This window comes from Pan paniscus, chromosome 18, assembly GCF_029289425.2.
Source record: "Pan paniscus chromosome 18, NHGRI_mPanPan1-v2.0_pri, whole genome shotgun sequence".
In the NCBI taxonomy this organism is placed as follows: Eukaryota; Metazoa; Chordata; class Mammalia; order Primates; family Hominidae; genus Pan; species Pan paniscus.
The window spans coordinates 48,001,023-48,022,404 of record NC_073267.2 but is presented as its reverse complement, the minus strand read 5'-3'; positions in this window follow the sequence as shown (position 1 = coordinate 48,022,404).

Sequence of the window (21,382 nt, the reverse complement as noted above, 5' to 3'; positions counted from 1 at the left end):
CATTCCATTCCATTCCATTCCATTCGGGTAGTTTCCATTCCATTCCATTCTCTTCCATTCCATTCCATTCTATTCGCATTGATTCCATTCCATTCCATTCAATTCCATTCCATTTCATTCCAATCCATTGGGTTTGATTGCATTCCATTACATTCCATTCAGTTGCTTCCATTCCATTCCAGAAAATTCCATTCCATTCCATTCCATTCCATTCCATTCCGGTTGATTCCATTCCATTCCAATCCATTCCATTCCATTCTATTCCATTCCATTCCTTTTGATTCCATTCCATTACATTGCATTCCATTTTATTCCATTCGAATTGGTTCCATTACATTGCATTCCAATGCATTCCTTTCCATTCCATTTCATTTCTTTCGGGTTGATTCCATTCCTTTCCATTCCATTCCACTCCATTCCATTCTGGTTTATTCCATTCCATTCCATTCCATTCGGATTGATTCCAATCCATTCCATTCTATTCCATCCCATTCCATTCCATTCCATTTGGGTTGATTCCATTCCATTCCATTCCATTCCATTTCATTCCATTGCATTCGGGTTGATTCCATTCCATTCCATTCCATTCCATTCCATTCGTGTTGATTCCATTCCATTCCATTTCATTCCATTGCATTCGGGTTGATTCCATTCAATTCCATTCCATTCCATTCCATTCGTGTTGATTCCATTCCATTCCATTCCATTGCATTCCATTCCATTCCGTTACATTCCATTCATGTTGATTCCATTCCATTCCATTAAATTCCATTCCCTTCCATTAGTGTTGTTTCCATTCCATGGCTTTCCATTCCATTCCATTCCAATGCATTCCTTTCCATTCCATTTCATTCCATTCGGGATGATTCCATTCCATTCCATTCAACTCCATTCCATTCCATTCCATTCCATTCCATTCTGTTCCATTCCCTTCGTGTTTATTCCCTTTCATTCCATTCTATTCCATTCCATTCCATTCCATTCCATTCCATTCCTTTCCAATCCGTTTCATTGCATTCCATTCAATTTCATTTCATTCGGGTTGATTCCATTCCATTCCATTCCTTTCCATTATATTCCATTGCATTCCATTCCATCCTGGTTCATTCCATTCCATTCCACTCCATTCCATTACATTCCATTCCATTCCCTACGTGTTGAATCCATTCCATTCCCTTCCATTCCATTCAATTCCATTCCATTCAATTCCATTCCATTCCATTCCATTCGGGTTGATTCCATTCCATTCCTTTCCATTCCATTCCATTCCATTCCATTCCATTCCATTCCGATTGATACCATTCCATTTCTTTCCATTCCATTCCATGCCATTCCATTGTGCTTTATTCCATTCCATTCCATTCCATTCCATTCCATTAGATTCCATTCCATTCCATTCCATTCCATTCCATTCCATTCCATTCTATCCCATTCCTTTCCATTCCATTCGTGTTGATTCCATTCCATTCCATTCCATTCCATTCGGGTTGATTCCATTCCATTCCATTCCATTGCATTCCATACCACCCCATTTCACTCCATTCAGATTGATTCCATTCCATTCCATTGCATTCCATTCCACCCCATTTCACTCTATTCAGGTTGATTCCATTCCATTCCATTCCATTGCATTCCATTCCATTCCATTCCATTCGGGTTGATTCCATTCCATTCCATTCCATTCAATTCCATTCCATTCCATTCCATTCCATTCTGGTTGATTCCATTCCATTCCATTAAATTCCATTCCATGCCATGCCATTCCATTCGTGTTGATTCCATTCCATTCCATTCTATGCCATTCCATTCCATTCCATTCGATTTGATTCCATTCCATTCGATTCCATTCCATTCCATTCCATTCGTTTTGATTCCATTCCGTTCGATTCCATTCCATTCCATTCCACTCGGTTTGATTCCATTCCATTCCATTGCAAAGCATTCCATTCCATTCCATTTCATTCCATGTGGGTTGATTCCATTCCATTTCATTCCATTCCATTCCACTCTAATCCATTCCATTCGGGTTGATTCCATTCCATTCCATTTGATTCCATTCCATTCGATTCCATTCCATTCGGGTTGACTCCATTCCATTTCATTTCATTCCATTCTATTCCATTCCATTGCATTCCAATTCACTCCATTCGGGTATATTTCGTTCTATTCCATTCCAATCAGTTCCATTCCATACCGGTTGATTCCATTCCATTCCATTCCATTCCATTCCATTCCATTCCGGTTGATTCCATTCCATTCCATTCCATTCTATTCCATTCCATTCCTTTTGAGTCCATTCCGTTCCATTCCATTACATTACATTTTATTCCATTCGGATTGATTCCACTCCATTCCATTCCAATGCATTCCTTTGCATTCTATTTCATCCCATTCGGATTGATTCCGTTCCATTCCATTCCATTCCATTCTATTCCATTCGGGTTGATTCCATTCCATTCCATTCCATTCCATTCCATTTCATTCCATTCGGTTTGTGTTGATTCCATTCCATTCCATTCCTTTCCATTCCATTCCATTCCATTCCATTCCCTTCGGGTTGATTCCATTCCATTCCATTCCATTCCATTAGGACTGATATCACTCCAATCCTTTCCATACCATTCCATTTCATTTGGGTTGATTCCATTCCATTCCATTCCTTTCCATCCGGGTTAATTGCTTCCATTCCAGTCAAGAACATTCCATTCCATTTCATTCCATTCCATTACATTCGGTTTGATTCCATTCCATTCCATTATATTGCATTGCATTCCATTCCTCTCCATTCCATTCTGGTTGATTCCATTCCATTCCATTCCATTCGGGTTGATTCCATTCCATTCCATTCCATTCTATTCCATTCCATTCCACTCTATTCGCGTTGATTCCATTCCATTCCATTAAATCCCATTCCATTCCATTCCATTCGGGTTGATTCGATTCAATTCCATTCAATTCCATTGCATTCCATTTCATTCCATTCAGGTAGATTCCATTCTATTCCATTCCAATCCATTGCATTCCATCCCGGTTGATTCCAATCCATTCCATTCCATTCCATTTGGTTTGATTCCATTCCATTCCATTCCATTTGGGTTGATTCCATTCCGTTCCATTCCATTCCATTCCATTCGGTTGCTTCCATTCCACTCCAGAACATTCCATTCCAGAACATTCCATTCCATTCCATTCCATTATGGTTGTTTCCATTGCATTCCATTCCATTCCATTCCATTCCATTCCATTCCATTCGTGTTGATTCCATTCCATTCCATTCCATTGCATTCCATTCCATTCCGTTTCCTTCCATTCATGTTGATTCCATTCCATTACATTCCATTCCGTTCCCTTCCATTCGTGTTGATTCCATTCCATGGCATTCAATTCTATTCCATTCCAATGCATTCCTTTCCATTCCGTTTCATTCCATTCGGGATGATTCCATTCGATTCCATTCCATTCCATTCCATTCCATTCCATTCCGTTCCATTCCCTTCGGGTTTATACCCTTCCATTCCATTCCATTCCATTCCATTCCATTCCATTCTGGTTGATTCCATTCCATTCCATTCCATTCCATTCGGGTTGATTCCATTACATTCCATTCTATTCCATTCAATTCCATTCTATTCCATTCCATTCCATTCTATTCGCGTTGATTCCATTCCATCCCATTCCATTTCATTCCATTCCATTCCAATCCATTCGGGTTGCTTCCATTCCAGTCAAGAACATTCCAATCCATTCCATTCCATTCCATTCCATTCCACTCCATTCAGATCCATTCCATTCCATGTGGGTTGATTCCATTCCTTTCCATTCCATTCCATTCCATTCGGGTTGATTCCATTCCATTCCATTCCATTGCATACCATTCCATTCCGTTAGTGTTGATTCCATTCCATTCCATTCCATTCTATTCCATTCCATTCCTTTTGAGTCCATTCCATTCAATTCCATTACATTACATTTTATTCCATTCGGATTGATTCCACTCCATTCCATTCCAATGCATTCCTTTGCATTCTATTTCATCCCATTCGGATTGATTCCGTTCCATTCCATTCCATTCCATTCTATTCCATTCGGGTTGATTCCATTCCATTCCATTCCATTCCATTCCATTTCATTCCATTCGGTTTGTGTTGATTCCATTCCATTCCATTCCTTTCCATTCCATTCCATTCCATTCCCTTCGGGTTGATTCCATTCCATTCCATTCCATTCCATTAGGACTGATGTCACTCCAATCCTTTCCATACCATTCCATTTCATTTGGGTTGATTCCATTCCATTCCATTCCTTTCCATCCGGGTTAATTGCTTCCATTCCAGTCAAGAACATTCCATTCCATTCCATTCCATTCCATTACATTCGGTTTGATTCCATTCCATTCCATTCCATTGCATTGCATTCCATTCCTCTCCATTCCATTCTGGTTGATTCCATTCCATTCCATTCCATTCCATTCCATTCGGGTTGATTCCATTCCATTTCATTCCATTGCATACCATTCCATTCCGTTAGTGTTGATTCCATTCCATTCCATTCCATTCCATTCCATTCCATTCCATTGCATTCCATTCCATTCGGGTTGATTCCATTCCATTCCATTCCTTTCCATTCCATTCCATTCCATTCATTTCCATTCCATTCGTGTAGATACCGTTTTATTCCATTCCATTCCGTTCCGATCGGGTTGATTCCATTCCATTCCTTTCCAAACCATTCCATACCATTCCGACTGATTCCATTCCATTCCAATCCATTCCTTTCCGTTTCATTCCATTCCATTCCAATTGATTCCATTCCATTCCATTCCATTCCATTCCATTTCATTCCATTCCATTGTGGTTGATTCCATTCCATTCCATTCCATTCCTTTCCATTCCGTTGCATTCCATTCCATTCAATTTCATTCCATTCGGGTTGATTCCATTCCATTCCATTCCTTTCCATTCCATTCCTTCCTGGTTCATTCCATTCCATTCCGTTCCATTCGATTCCATTTCATTCCATTCCCTTCCGTTTGAATCCATTCCATTCCATTCCATTCCATTCCATTCGGGTTGATTCCATTCCATTCCATTCCATACCATTCCATTCCACTCGGGTTGATTCCATTCCATTCCATTCTATTCCTTTCCATACCATTCCATTCCATTCGGGTTGATTCCATTCCATTCCATTCCATTCCATTCCATTCTTGTAGATTCCGTTCTATTCCATTCCATTCCATTCCCTTCCATTCCGTTCGGTTTGATTCCATTCCATTCCATTCCAATGCATTCCATTCCATTCCATTTCATTCCATTCGGGTTTATTCCATTCCATTGCATTCCATTCTATTCCATTCTGGTTGATTCCTTTCCATTGCATTCCACTCCATTTCATTTCATTCGGGTTGATTCCATTCCATTCCATTCCAATCCATTCCATTTGTGTTGACTCCATTCCATTCCATTCCATTCCATTCCATTCCATTTCATTCCAATCCATTCCGTAAGTTTCCATTCCATTCCATTCCATTTCATTCCAGTCCATTCGGTTTGAGTGCATTCCATTACATTCCATTACATTCGGTTGCTTCTTTTCCATTCCGGAATATTCCATTCCATTCCATTCCGGTTGATTCCATTCCATTCCATTCCATTCCATTCCATTCCATTCCATTCTATTCCATTCCATTCCATTCCATTCCATTCTATTCCATTCCATTCCTTTTGATTCCATTCCATTCCATTCAATTCCATTTTATTCCATTTGGCTTGATTCCATTAGGGTTGTTTCCATTCCATTGCATTCCATTCCATTCCATTCTATTCCATTCTGGTTGATTCCATTCCATTCCATTCCATTCCATTCGGGTTGATTCCATTCCATTCCATTCTCTTCCATTCCATTCCATTCTATTCCATTCCATTCCATTCTATTCGCATTGATTCCCTTCCATCCCATTCCATTGCATTCCATCCCATTACATTCCATTCCATTCGGGTTGATTCCATTGCATTCAGTTGCATTCCATTCCCTTTGGGTGGATTCCATTCCATTCCATTCCATTCCATTCCATTCGTGTTGATTCCATTCCATTCCATTCCTTTCCATTCTATTCCATTCCATTCGTGTTGATTCCATTCCATACCATTCCATCGCATTCCATTCCATTCCGTTTCATTCCATTCATGTTGATTCCTTTCCATTCCATTCCATTCGGGTTGATTCCATTCCATTCCATACATTTCCATTGCTGTTGATTCCATTCCATTCCATTCCATTCCATTCCACTCCTTTCCATTCCATTCCTTTCGGGTTGATTCCATTCCGTTCCAATCCATACCATTCCATTCCATTCCGGTTGATTCCATTCCATTCGATTTCATTCCATTCCATTCGGGTTGATTCCATTCCATTTCATTCCATTCCATTCTATTCGCGTTGATTCCATTCCATCCCATTCCATTCCCTTCCATCCCATTCCATTCCATTCCATTCGGGTTGAATCCATTGCATTCCATTCCATTCCATACCATTAGGGTGGATTCCATTCCATTCCATTCAATTCCATTCCATTGCATTCCGTTCGGGTTGATTCCTTTCCCTTCCATTCCATTGCATTCCATTCCATTCCATTCCATTCCATTCCACTCAGGTTGATTCCATTCCATTTCTTTCCATTCCATTCCATTCCATTCCGGTTTTTTCCATTCCATTCCATTTCATTCCATTCCATTCCATTCCATTCGGTTGCTTCCATTCCATTCCAGAACATTCCATTCGATTCCATTCCGGTTGATTCCATTGCATTCCATTCCATTCCATTCTATTCCATTCCATTCCTTTTGCTTCCATTCCATTCCATTCCAATCCATTTTATTCCATTCATTTTGACTCCAATCCATTCCATTCCAATGCATTCCATTCCATTCCATTTCATTACATTCGGGTGTATTCCATTCCATTTCATTCCATTCTATTCCATTCTGGTTGATTCCTTTCCATTCCATTCCATTCCATTCCATTCCATTCCATTCCATTTGTGTTGACTCCATTCCATTCCATTCCATTGCATTCCATTCCATTTCATTCCAATCCATTCCGTAAGATTCCATTCCATTCCATTCCATTTCATTCCAATCCATTCGGTTTGACTGCATTCCATTACATTCCTTTCCATTCGGTTGCTTCCTTTCCATTCCGGAACATTCCATTCCATTCCATTCCGGTTGATTCCATTCCATTCCATTCAAATCCATTCCATTCCATTCCATTCCATTCCATTCTATTCCATTCCACTCCTTTTGATTCCATTCCATTCCATTCAATTCCATTTTATTCCATTCGGCTTGATTCCATTCGGGTTGTTTCCTTTCCATTGCATTCCATTCCATTCCATTCTATTCCATTCTGGTTGATTCCATTCCATTCCATTCCATTCGGGTTGATTCCATTCCATTCCATTCTCTTCCATTCCATTCCATTCTATTCCATTCCATTCCATTCTATTCGCATTGATTCCATTCCATCCCATTCCATTCCATTCCATCCCATTACATTCCATTCCATTCGGGTTGATTCCATTGCATTCAGTTGCATTCCATTCCATTTGGGTGGATTCCATTCTATTCCATTCCATTCCATTCCATTCCATACCATTCCATTCCATTCATGTTGATTCCTTTCCATTCCATTCCAATCGGGATGATTCCGTTCCCTTCCTTTCCATTCCATTCCATTCCATTCGTGTTGATACCATTCCATTCCACGCCATTCCATTCTATTCCATTAGGGTTGATGCCATTCCATTCCATTCCATACCATTCCATTCCCATTGGGTTGATTCCATTCCATTCCACTCCATTCCATTCGGGTTAATTGCATTCCATTCCTTTCCATTCCATTCGGGTGGCTTCCATTCCAGTCAAGAACATTCCATTCCATTCCATTCCATTCCATTCCATTCCTCTCCATTCCAATCCATTCCATTCCTGGTGGGTTGATTCCATTCTATTCCATTCCATTCCATTCCATTCCATTCCATTCCATTCCATTCCATTCCATTCCATTCCATTCGGGTTAATTCCATTCCATTCCATTCCATTCCATTCCCTTCGTGTTGAATCCATTCCATTCCCTTCCATTCCATTCCATTCCATTCCATTCCATTCGGGTTGATTCCATTCCATTCCATTCCATTCCATTCCATTCCATTCCATTCCGGTTGATACCATACCATTTCTTTCCATTCCATTCCATTCCATTCCATTGTGCTTTATTCCATTCCATTCCATTCCATTCCATTCCGTTCCATTCTATTCCATTCTATCCCATTCCATTCCATTCCATTCGGGTTGATTCCATTCCATTCCATTCCACACCATTCCATTGCTGTTGATTCCATTCCATTCCATTCCATTCCATTACACTCCATTCCATTCCATTCCGTTCGGGTTGATTCCCTTCCGTTCCAATCCATACCATTCCATTCCATTCCGGTTGATTCCATTCCATTCCATTTCATTCCATTCCATTCGGGTTGATTCCATTCCATTTCTTTCTATTTCTTTCCATTCCATTATATTCCATTCCATTCCATTCTATTCGGGTTGATTCCATTCCATTCCACTCAATTGCATTCCATTCCATTCCATTCCATTCCATTTCACTCAGCTTGATTCCATTCCATTTCTTTCCATTCCATTCCATTCCATTCCATTCGGGTTTATTCCATTCCATTCCATGCCATTCCATTCCATTCCATTCGGTTGCTTCCATTGCATTCCAGAACATTCCATTCCATTCCATTCCACTCCGGTTGATTCCATTCCATTCCATTCCATTCCATTCCATTCCATTCCATTCCACTCCGGTTGATTCCATTCCATTCCATTCCATTCCATTCGTTTTAATTCCATTCCATTCGACTCCATTCCATTCCATTCCATTCCTTTTGATTCCATTCCATTCGATTCCATTCCATTCCATTCCATTCGGGTTGTTTCCATTCGATTCCATTCTATTCCATTCCATTCCATTCTATTCGCGTTTATTCCATTCCATTCTATTCCATTCCATAACATTTAATCCCATTCCATGTCATTCCATTGGCGTTGATTCCATTCCATTCCATTCCATTGCATTCCATTCCATTCCATTCTGGTTGATTCCATTCCATTGCATTCCATTCCATTCCATTCCATTCCATTCGCATCCATTCGGTGTGATTTCTTTCCATTCCATTCTATTCCATTCCATTCTATTCGCGATGTTTCCATTCCATTCCATTCCATTCCATTCCATTAAATCCCATTCCACTCCATTCCATTCCGGTCGACTCGATTCCATTCCGTTCCATTCCATTCCATTCCATTCCATTCCATTCCATTGCATACCAGTTCATTCCATTCGGGTAGATTCCGTTCTATTCCATTCCAATCCATTCCATTCCATTCCATTACATTTGGGTTGATTCCATTCCGTTCCATTTCATTCCATTCCATTCGGTTGCTTCCATTCCATTCCAGAACATTACATTCCATACCATTGCATTCCAATCCTTTCCATTCCGGTCGATTCCATTCCGTTCCATTCCATTCCATTCCATTTCATTCCATTCTGGTTGATTCCATTCCATTCCATTCCATTCGGCTTGATTCCATTCCATTCCATTCTAATCCATTGCATTCCATTCTATTCTCGTTGATTACATTCCAACCCATTCCATTCAATTCTATTCGGCCTGATTCCATTCCATTTCATTCCATTCCATTTGCATTGATTCCATTCCATTCCATTCCATTCCATTCCATTCCATTCTGGTTGATTCCATTCCATTCCATTCCATTCGGGTTGATTCCATTCCATTCCATTGCATTCGGGTTGATTCCATTCCATTCCATTCCAATCCATTGCATTCCATTCCATTCCTTTCCATTCCATTCCATTCCATTCCACCCCATTTCACTCCCTTCAGGTTGAATCCATTCCATTCCATTCCATTGCATTCCATTCCATTCCATTCGGGTTGATTCCATTCCATTCCACTCCATTCAATTCCATTTTGGTTGATTCCATTCCATTCAATTACATTCCATTCCATTTGGTTTGATTCCATTGCTTTCCATTCCATTCCATTACATTCCATTCCATTCGGGTTGCTTCCATTTCATTCCAGAACATTCCATTCCATTCCATTCCACTCCAGTTGATTCCATTCCATTCCATTCCATTCCATTCCATTCCATTCCACTCTGGTTGATTCCATTCCATTCCATTCCATTCCCTTCCCTTCGGGTTGAATCCATTCCATTCCATTCCATTCCATTCCATTCCATTCGGGTTGATTCCATTCCATTCCATTCCATTCCATTCCGTTCCATTCCAGTCCATTCGGGTTAATTCCATTCCATTTCATTCCATTCCATTCCATTCCATTCCATTTGGGTTGATTCCATTCCATTCCATTGCATTCCATTCCATTCCATTCCATCCTATTCCATTCCACTCCATTCCACTCTGGTTGATTCCATTCCATTCCATTCCATTCCATTCCATTCCATTCCATTCCATCCCATTCGGATTGATTCAATTCCATTTCATTCCATTCCATTCCATTCCATTCCATTCCATTCGTGTTGAATCCATTCCATTCCATTCCATTCCATTCCTTTCCATTCCATACCATTCCATTCCATTCGAGTTCATTCCATTCCATTTGATTCCATTCCATTCTATTCCATGCCATTTGGGTTGACTCCATTCCATTCCGTTTCATTCCATTCTATTCCATTCCGTTGCATTCCATTTCATTGCATTCGGGTAGATTCCTTTCTATTCCATTCCAATGCATTCCATTCCATTCCGGTTGATTCCATTCCATTCCATTCCATTCCATTCCATTCCATTCCATTCCATTTCATTCCATTCCATTGGGTTTGATTGCATTCCATTCCATTCCATTCGGTTGCTTCCATTCCATTCCTTAAAATTCCATTCCATTCCATTCCATTCCATTCCATTCCGGTTGATTCCACTCCGTTCCATTCCATTCCATTCCATTCTATTCCATTCCATTCCTTTTGATTCCATTCCATTCCATTCCATTCCATTTTATTCCATTCGGATTGCGTCCATTACATTCCATTCCAATGCATTCCTTTCCATTCCATTTCATTTCATTCGGGTTGATTCCATTCCATTCCATTCCATTCCATTCCATTGCATTCCATTCCTTTCCATTCTGGTTGATTCCATTCCACTCCATTCCATTCGGATTGATTCCATTCCATTCCCTTCTATTCCATTCCATTCCATTCTATTCTCGTTGATTGCATTCCATCCCATTGAATTCCATTCCATCCCATTCCATTCCATTCCATTTGAGTTGATTCCATTCCATTATTTTCAATTCCATTCCATTCCATTCCATTCCATTTGGGTTGATTCCATTCCATTCCATTCCAATCCTTTCCATTATATTCCATTCCATTCCATTCCATTCGGGTTCATTCCATTCCATTCCATTCCATTCCATTCCATTCCATTCTATTCCATTCCATTCCATTCCCTTCGGGTTGAATCCATTCCATTCCCTTCCATTCCATTCCATTCCATTCCATTCCATTCGGGTTGATTCCATTCCATTCCATTCCATTCCATTCCATTCCGGTTGATTCCATTCCATTTCTTTCCATTCCATTCCATTCCATTGCATTCCATTCTGGTTTATTCCATTCGATTCTATTCCATTCCATTCCATTCTATTCCATTCTATCCCATTCCATTCCATTCCTTTCGGGATGATTCCATTCCATTCCATTCCATACCATTCCATTCCACTCCATTCCATTCCATTCCGTTCGGGTTGATTCCATTACGTTCCAATCCATACCATTCCAATCCATTCTATTCCATTCCATTCCATTCTATTTGCGTTGATTCCATTCCATCCCATTCCATTCCATTCCATTCCATTCCATTCCATTCCATTCCATTCCATTCGGGTTGATTCCACTGCATTCAATTCCATTCCATTCCATTCCATTCCATTCGAGTTCATTCCATTCCATTCCGTTCCATTCCATTCCATTCCATTCCATTCCCTTCGGATTGAGTCCATTCCATTCCATTGCATTCCATTCCATTCCATTTCATTCCATTCGGGTTGATTCCATTCCATTCCATTGCATTCCATTCCATTCCATTCCTGTTGATACCATTCCATTCCACGCCATTCCATTCCATTCCATTAGGGTTGTTGCCATTCCATTCCATTCCATACCATTCCATTCCATTTGGGTTGATTCCATTCCATTCCATTCCATTTCATTCAGGTTAATTCCATTCCATTCCACTCCATTCGATTCCATTCCATTCCATGCCATTCGTGTTGCTTCCATACCAGTCAAGAACATTCCATTCCATTCCATTCCAGTTGATTCCATTCCATTCCCTTCCATTCCATTCGTTTTGATTCCATTCCATTCCATTCCATTCCACTCCATTCCATTCCATTCCATTCGGTTTGATTCCATTCCATTCTATTCCATTCCATTCCTTTTGATTCCTTTCCATTCCATTTTATTCCATTCGGTTTGATTCCATTGCATTCCATTACAATGCATTCCATTCCATTCCATTTCATTCCATTCGGGTTTATTCCATTCCATTCCATTCCATTCCATTCTATTCCATTCTGGCTGATTCCATTCCATTCCAAACCATTCAATTCGGGTTGATTCCATTCCATTCCATTCTATTCCATTCCATTCCATTCTATTCCATTCCATTCCATTCTATTCGCGTTGATTCCATTCCACCCCATTCCATTCCATTCCATCCCATTCCATTCCATGCCATTCGGGTAGATTCCATTGCATTCCATTCCATTCAATTCCATTTGGGTGGATTCCATTCCATTCCATTCCATTCCATTCCATTCCATTCCATTCCATTCGTGTTGATTCCATTCCATTCCATTCCTTTCCATTCTATTCCATTCCATTCGTGTTGATACCATTCCATTCCACGCCATTCCATTCCATTCCATTCCATTAGGATTGATGACAGTCCATTCCATTCCATACCATTCCATTCCATTTGGGTTGATTCCATTCCATTACATTCCTTTCCATCCGAGTTAACTCCATTCCATTCCATTCCATTCGATTCCATTCCATTCCATTCGGGTTGCTTCCATTCCAGTCAAGAACATTCCATTCCATTCCATTCCATTCCTTTCCATTCCGGTTGATTCCATTCAATTCCATTGCGTTCCATTCCATTCCATTTCATTCCATTCGGGTTGATTCCATTCCATTCCATTCCATTCCATTCTGGTTGATTCCATTCCATTCCATTCGGGTTGCTTCCATTCCATTCCAGAACATTCGATTCCATTCCATTCCATTCCATTCCATTCCGGTTGATTTCATTCCATTCCATTCGTTTAGATTCCATTCCATTCCATTCCATTCCATTCCATTCCATTCCATTACATTACATTACATTCGGTTTGATTCCATTATATTCCACTCCTTTGCATTCCATTCCATTCCATGTCATTCCATTCGTGTTTATTACATTCCATTCCATTCCACTCCATTCCATTCTGATTGATTCCATTCCATTCCATTCCATTACTTTCGGGTTGATTCCATTCCATTCCATTGTACTCCATTCCATTCCACTCTATTCGCGTTGATTCCATTCCATTCCATTCCATTCCATTCCATTCCATTAAATACCATTCCATTCCATTCCACTCGGGTTGATTCGATTCAATTCCATTCCATTCCATTCCATTGCACTCCATTCTATTCCTTTCCATACCATTCCATTCCATTCGGGTTGATTCCATTCCATTCCATTCCATTCCATTCCATTCCATTCTTGTAGATTCCGTTCTATTCCATTCCATTCCATTCCCTTCCATTCCGTTCGGGTTGATTCCATTCCGTTCCATTCGAATCCATTCCATTCCATTCCGATTGATTCCATGCCATTCTTTTCCATTCCATTCCGTTCCATTCCATTCCATTACGATTGATTCCATTCCAATCCATTGCATTCCATTCCATTCAACTCCATTCCTTTGTGGTTGATTCCATTCCATTCCATTCCATTCCGTTCCATTCCATTCCATTCCTTTCCATTGCATTCCATACCATTCCATTGCTGTTGATTCCATTCCATTCCATTCCATTCCATTCCACTCCATTCCATTCCATTCCGTTCGGGTTGATTCCATTCCGTTCCAATCCATACCATTCCATTCCATTCCGGTTGATTCCATTCCATTCCATTTCATTCCATTCCATTCGTGTTGATTCCATTCCATTTCTATCTATTCCATTCCTTTCCATTCTATTCCATTCCATTCCATTCTATTCGCGTTGATTCCATTCCATCCCATACCATTCAATTCCATCCCATTCCATTCCATTCGCGTTGATTCCATTCCATCCCATACCATTCCATTCCATCCCATTCCATTCCATTCCATTCGGGTTGAATCCATTGCATTCCATTCCATTCCATACCATTTGGGTGGATTCAATTCCATTCCATTCAATTCCATTCCATTCCATTCCGTTCGGGTTGATTCCATTCCCTTCCATTCCCTTTCATTCCATTCCATTCCATTCCATTGCACTCAGGTTGATTCCATTCCATTTCTTTCCATTCCATTCCATTCCATTCCATTCGGGTTTTTTCCATTCCATTCCATTTCATTCCATTCCATTCCATTCCTTTCCATTCCATTCGGTTGATTCCATTCCATTCCAGAACATTCCATTCCATTCCATTCCATTCCATTCCGGTTGATTCCATTGCATTGCATTCCATTCCATTCTATTCCATTCCATTCCTTTTGCTTCCATTCCATTCCATTCCAATCCATTTTATTCCATTCGGTTTGATTCCATTCCATTCCATTCCAATGCATTCCATTCCATTCCATTTCATTCCATTCGGGTTTATTCCATTCCATTGCATTCCTTTCTATTCCATTCTGGTTGATTCCGTTCCATTCCATTCTACTCCATTCCATTTCATTCGGGTTGATTCCATTCCATTCCATTCCAATCCATTCCATTTGTGTTGACTCCTTTCCATTCCATTCCATTCCATTCCATTTCATTCCACTCCATTCCGTAAGATTCCATTCCATTCCATTCCATTTCATTCCAATCCATTCGGTTTGACTGCATTCCATTACATTCCATTACATTCGGTTGCTTCTTCTCCATTCCGGAACATTCCATTCCATTCCATTCCGGTTGATTCCATTCCATTCTATTCCATTCCATTCCATTCCATTCTATTCCATTCCATTCCATTCCATTCCATTCTATTCCATTCCATTCCTTTTGATTCCATTCCATTCCATTCAATTCCATTTTATTCCATTCGGCTTGATTATATTCGGGTTGTTTCCATTCCATTGCATTCCATTCCATTCCATTCTATTCCATTCTGGTTGATTCCATTCCATTCCATTCCATTCCATTCCATTCGGGTTGATTCCATTCCATTCCATTCTCTGCCATTCCATTCCATTCTATTCCATTCCATTCCATTCTACTCGCATTGATTCCCTTCCATCCCATTCCATTGCATTCCATCCCATTACATTCCATTCCATTCGGGTTGATTCCATTGCATTCAGTTGCATTCCATTCCATTTGGGTGGATTCCATTCCATTCCATTCCATTCCATTCGTGTTGATTCCATTCCATTCCATTCCTTTCCATTCTATTCCATTCCATTCGTGTTGATTCCATTCCATTCCATTCCATCGCATTCCATTCCATTCCGTTTCATTCCATTCATGTTGATTCCTTTCCATTCCATTCCATTCGGGTTGATTCCATTCCATTCCATTCCATACCATTCCATTCCATTCCACTCCATTCCATTCCATTCCATTCCTCTCCATTCCAATCCATTCCATTCCATGTGGGTTGATTCCATTCCATTCCATTCCATTCCATTCCATTCCATTCCATTCCATTCCATTCGGGTTGATTCCATTCCATTCCATTCCATTCCATTCCATTCCATTCCATTCCACTCCATTCCATTCCATTCCATTCGGGTTGATTCCAATCCATTCCATTCCATACCATTCCATTCCATTCAGGTTGATTCCATTCGATTCCATTCCATTCCATTCCATTCCATTCAGGTTGATTCCTTTCCATTCCATTCCATTCCATTCCATTCTTGTATATTCCATTCTATTCCATTCCAATCCATTCCATTCCATTCCGTTCGGATTGATTCCATTCCGTTCCATTCGAATCCATTCCATTCCATTCCGATTGATTCTTTGCCATTCCTTTCCAATCCATTCCGTTCCAATCCATTCCATTCCGATTGATTCCATTCCATTCCATTGCATTCCATTCCATTCAACTCCATTCCTTTGTGTTTGTTTCCATTCCATTCCATTCCATTCCATTCCTTTCCATTCCGTTTCATTCCATTCCATTCCTTTCCATTCCGTTTCATTCCATTCCATTCAATTTCATTCCATTCGGGTTGATTCCATTCCATTCCCTTCCTTTCCATTATATTCCATTCCATTCCATTCCAGTCGGGTTCATTCCTTTCCATTCCATTCCATTCGATTCTATTCCATTCCATCCCCTTCCGGTTGAATCCATTCCATTCCCTTCCATTCCGTTCCATTCCATTCCATTCCATTCCATTCCGGTTGATTCCATTCCATTTCTTTCCAATCCATTCCATTCCATTCCATTCTGGTTTATTTCATTCCATTCCATTCCATTCCATTCCACTCCATTCCATTCAATTCCATTCTATCCCATTCCATTCCATTCCATTCCATTCCATACCGTTCCATTGCTGTTGATTCCATTCCATTCCATTCCATTCCACTCCATACCATTCCATTCCGTTCGGGTTGATTCCATTCCGTTCCAATCCATACCATTCCATTCCATTCCGGTTGATTCCATTCCATTCCATTTCATTCCATTCCATTCGGATTGATTCCATTCCATTTCTTTCTATTCCATTCCATTCCATTCTATTCCATTCCATTCCATTCCATTCGGGTTGAATCCATTGCATTCCATTCCATTCCATACCATTTGGGTGGATTCCATTCCATTCCATTCAATTCCATTCCATTCCGTTCCGTTCGGGTTGATTCCATTCCCTTCCATTCCATTGCATTCCATTCCATTCCATTCCATTCCATTCCACTCAGGTTGATTCCATTCCATTTCTTTCCATTCCATTCCATTCCATTCCGGTTTTTTCCATTCCATTCCATTCCATTCCATTCCATTCCATTCTATTCCATTCCATTCCTTTTGATTCCATTCCATTCCATTCAATTCCACTTTATTCCATTCGGCTTGATTCCATTCAGGTTGTTTCCATTCCATTGCATTCCATTCCATTCCATACTATTCCATTGTGGTTGATTCCATTCCATTCCATTCCATTCCATTCGGGTTGATTCCATTCAATTCCATTCTCTTCCATTCTATTCCATTCTCTTCCATTCCATTTTATTCTATTCCATTCCATTCCATTCTATTCGCATTGATTCCATTCCATCCCAATCCATTCCATTCAATCCCATTCCATTCCATTCCACTCGGGTTGATTCCATTGCATTCAGTTGCATTCCATTCCATTTGGGTGGATTCCATTCCCTTCCATTCCATTCCCTTCCATTCCATTCCATTCCATTCGTGTTGATTCCATTCCATTCCATTCCATTCCTTTCCATTCTATTCCATTCCATTCGTGTTGATTCCATTCCATTCCATTCCATCGCATTCCATTCCATTCCGTTTCATTCCATTCATGTTGATTCCTTTCCATTCCATTCCATTCAGGATGATCCCGTTCCCTTCCATTCCATTCCATTCCATTCCATTCTTGTTGATACCATTCCATTCCACGCCATTCCATTCCATTCCATTCCATTATGGTTGATGCCATTCCATTCCATTCCATACCATTCCATTCCCAATGGGTTGATTCCATTCCATTCCACTCCATTCCATTCGGGTTAATTGCATTCCATTCCATTCCATTCGACTCCATTCCGTTCCATTCCATTCGGGTGGCTTCCATTCCAGTCAAGAACATTCCATTCCATTCCATTCCTCTCCATTCCAATCCATTCCATTCCATGTGGGTTGATTCCATTCCATTCCATTCCATTCCATTCCATTCCATTCCATTCGGGTTGATTCCATTCCATTCCATTCCATTCCATTCCATTCCATTCCACTCAATTCCATTCCATTCCATTTGGGTTGATTCCATTCCATTCCGTTCCATACCATTCCATTCCACTCGGGTTGATTCCGTTCCATTCCATACCATTCCATTCCATTCCGTTCCATTCCATTCCATTCGGGTTGATTCCATTCCATTCCATTCCATTCCATTCCATTCCATTCCATTCCATTCCATTCCATTCTTGTAGATTCCGTTCTATTCCATTCCATTCCATTCCATTCCATTCCATTCCGTTCGGGTTGATTCCATTCCGTTCAATTCGAATCCATTCCATTCCATTCCGATTGATTCCATGCTATTCCTTTCCATTCCACTCCGTTCCATTCCATTACATTCCGATTGATTCCATTCCATTCCATTGCATTCCATTCCATTCAACTCCATTCCATTGTGGTTGTTTCCATGCCATTCCATTCCATTCCATTCCATTCCATTCCATTCCTTTCCATTCCATTTCATTCCATTCCATTCAATTTCATTCCATTCGGGTTGATTCCTTTCCATTCCATTCCTTTCCATTATATTCCATTCCATTCCATTCCAGTCGGGTTCATTCCATTCCATTCCATTCCATTCGATTCTATTCCATTCCATTCCCTTCGGGTTGAATCAATTCCATTCCCTTCCATTCCGTTCCATTCCATTCCATTCCATTCCATTCCATTCCATTCCGGTTGATTCCATTCCATTTCTTTCCATTCCATTCCATTCCATTCCATTCTGGTTTATTCCATTCCATTTCATTCCATTCCATTCCATTCCATTCCATTCCATCCCATTCCATTCCATTCCATTCCGGTTGATTCCAATCCATTTCTTTCCATTCCATTCCATTCCATTCCATTATGGTTGATGCCATTCCATTCCATTCCATACCATTCCAATGCTGTTGATTCCATTCCATTCCATTCCACTCTATTCAATTCCATTCCGTTCGGGTTGATTCCATTCCGTTCCAATCCATACCATTCCATTCAATTCCGGTTGATACCATTCCATTCCATTTCATTCCATTCCATTCGGGTTGATTCCATTCCATTTCTTTCTATTCCATTCCATTCCATTCTATTCCATACCATTCCATTCTATTCGCGTTGATTCCATTCCATCCCATTCCACTCCATTCCATCCCATTCCATTCCATTCCATTCGGGTTGAATCCATTGCATTCCATTCCATTCCATACCATTAGATTGTATTCCAGTCCATTCCATTCAATACCATTCCATTCCATTCCCTTCGGTTTGATTCCATTCCCTTCCATTCCATTGCATTCCATTCCATTCCATTCCATTGCATTCCATTCCATTCCATTCCATTCCATTCCATTCCATTCCACTCAGGTTGATTCCATTCCATTTCTTTCCATTCCATTCCATTCCATTCCGGTTTTTTCCATTCCATTCCATTCCATTCCATTCCATTCGGTTGCTTCCATTCCATTCCAGAACATTCCATTCCATTCCATTCCGGTTGATTCCATTGCATTCCATTCCATTCCATTCTATTCCATTCCATTCCTTTTGCTTCCATTCCATTCCATTCCAATCCATTTTATTCCATTCGGTTTGATTCCATTCCATTCCATTCCAATGCATTCCATTCCATTCCATTTCATTCCTTTCGGGTTTATTCCATTCCATTGCATTCCATTCTATTCCATTCTGGTTGATTCCGTTCCATTCCATTCCACTCCATTCCATTTCATTCGGGTTGATTCCATTCCATTCCATTCCATTCCATTCCATTTGTGTTGACTCCATTCCATTCCATTCCATTCCATTTCATTCCAATCCATTCCGTAAGATTCCATTCCGTTCCATTCCATTCCATTACATTCCATTCCATTTCATTCCAATCCATTCGGTTTGACTGCATTCCGTTACATTCCTTTCCATTCGGTTTCTTCCTTTCCATTCCGGAACATTCCATTCCATTCCATTCCATTCCGTTTGATTCCATTCCATTCCATTCAATTCCATTCCATTCCATTCCATTTTATTGCATTTGGCTTGATTCCATACGGGTTGTTTCCTTTCCATTGCATTCCATTCCATTCCATTCTATTCCATTCTGGTTGATTCCATTCCATTCGTTTCCATTCCATTCCATTCGGGTTGATTCCATTCCATCCCATTCCATTCCATTCCATCCCATTACATTCCATTCCGTTCTGGTTGATTCCATTCCATTCCTTTCCATTCCATTCCATTCGGGTTGATTCCATTCCATTCAGTTGCATTCCATTCCATTTGGGTGGATTCCATTCCATGCCATTCCATTCCATTCCATTCCATTCGTGTTGAATCTATTCCATTCCATTCCTTTCCATTCTATTCCATTCCATTTGTGTTGATTCCATTCCATTCCATTCCATCGCATTCCATTCCATTCCGTTTCATTCCATTCATGTTGATTCCTTTCCATTCCATTCCAATCGGGATATTTCCGTTCCCTTCCTTTGCATTACATTCCTTTCCATTCGTGTTGATACCATTCCATTCCACTCCATTGCATTCCATTCCATTCCATTAGGGTTGATGCCATTCCATTCCATTCCATACCATTCCATTCCCATTGGGTTGATTCCATTCCATTCCACTCCATTCCATTCGGGTTAATTGCATTCCATTCCATTCCATTCGACTCCATTCCTTTCCATTCCATTCGGGTGGCTTCCATTCCAGTCAAGAACATTCCATTCCATTCCATTCCATTCCTCTCCATTCCAATCCATTCCATTCCATGTGGGTTGATTCCATTCCATTCCATTCCATTACATTACATTCGGGTTGATTCCATTCCATTCCATTCCATTCCATTCCATTCCATTCCACTCCATTCCATTCCATTCCATTCGGGTTGATTCCATTCCATTCCTTACCATACCATTCCATTCCACTCGGTTTGATTCCATTAAATACCATTCCATTCCATTCCATTCGGGTTGATGCCATTCCATTCCATTCCATTCCATTCCATTCAATTCTTATAGATTCCTTCCTATTCCATTCCATTCCATTCCGTTCGGGTTGATTCCATTCCGTTCCATTCCAATCCATTCCATTGCATTCCGATTGATTCCATGCC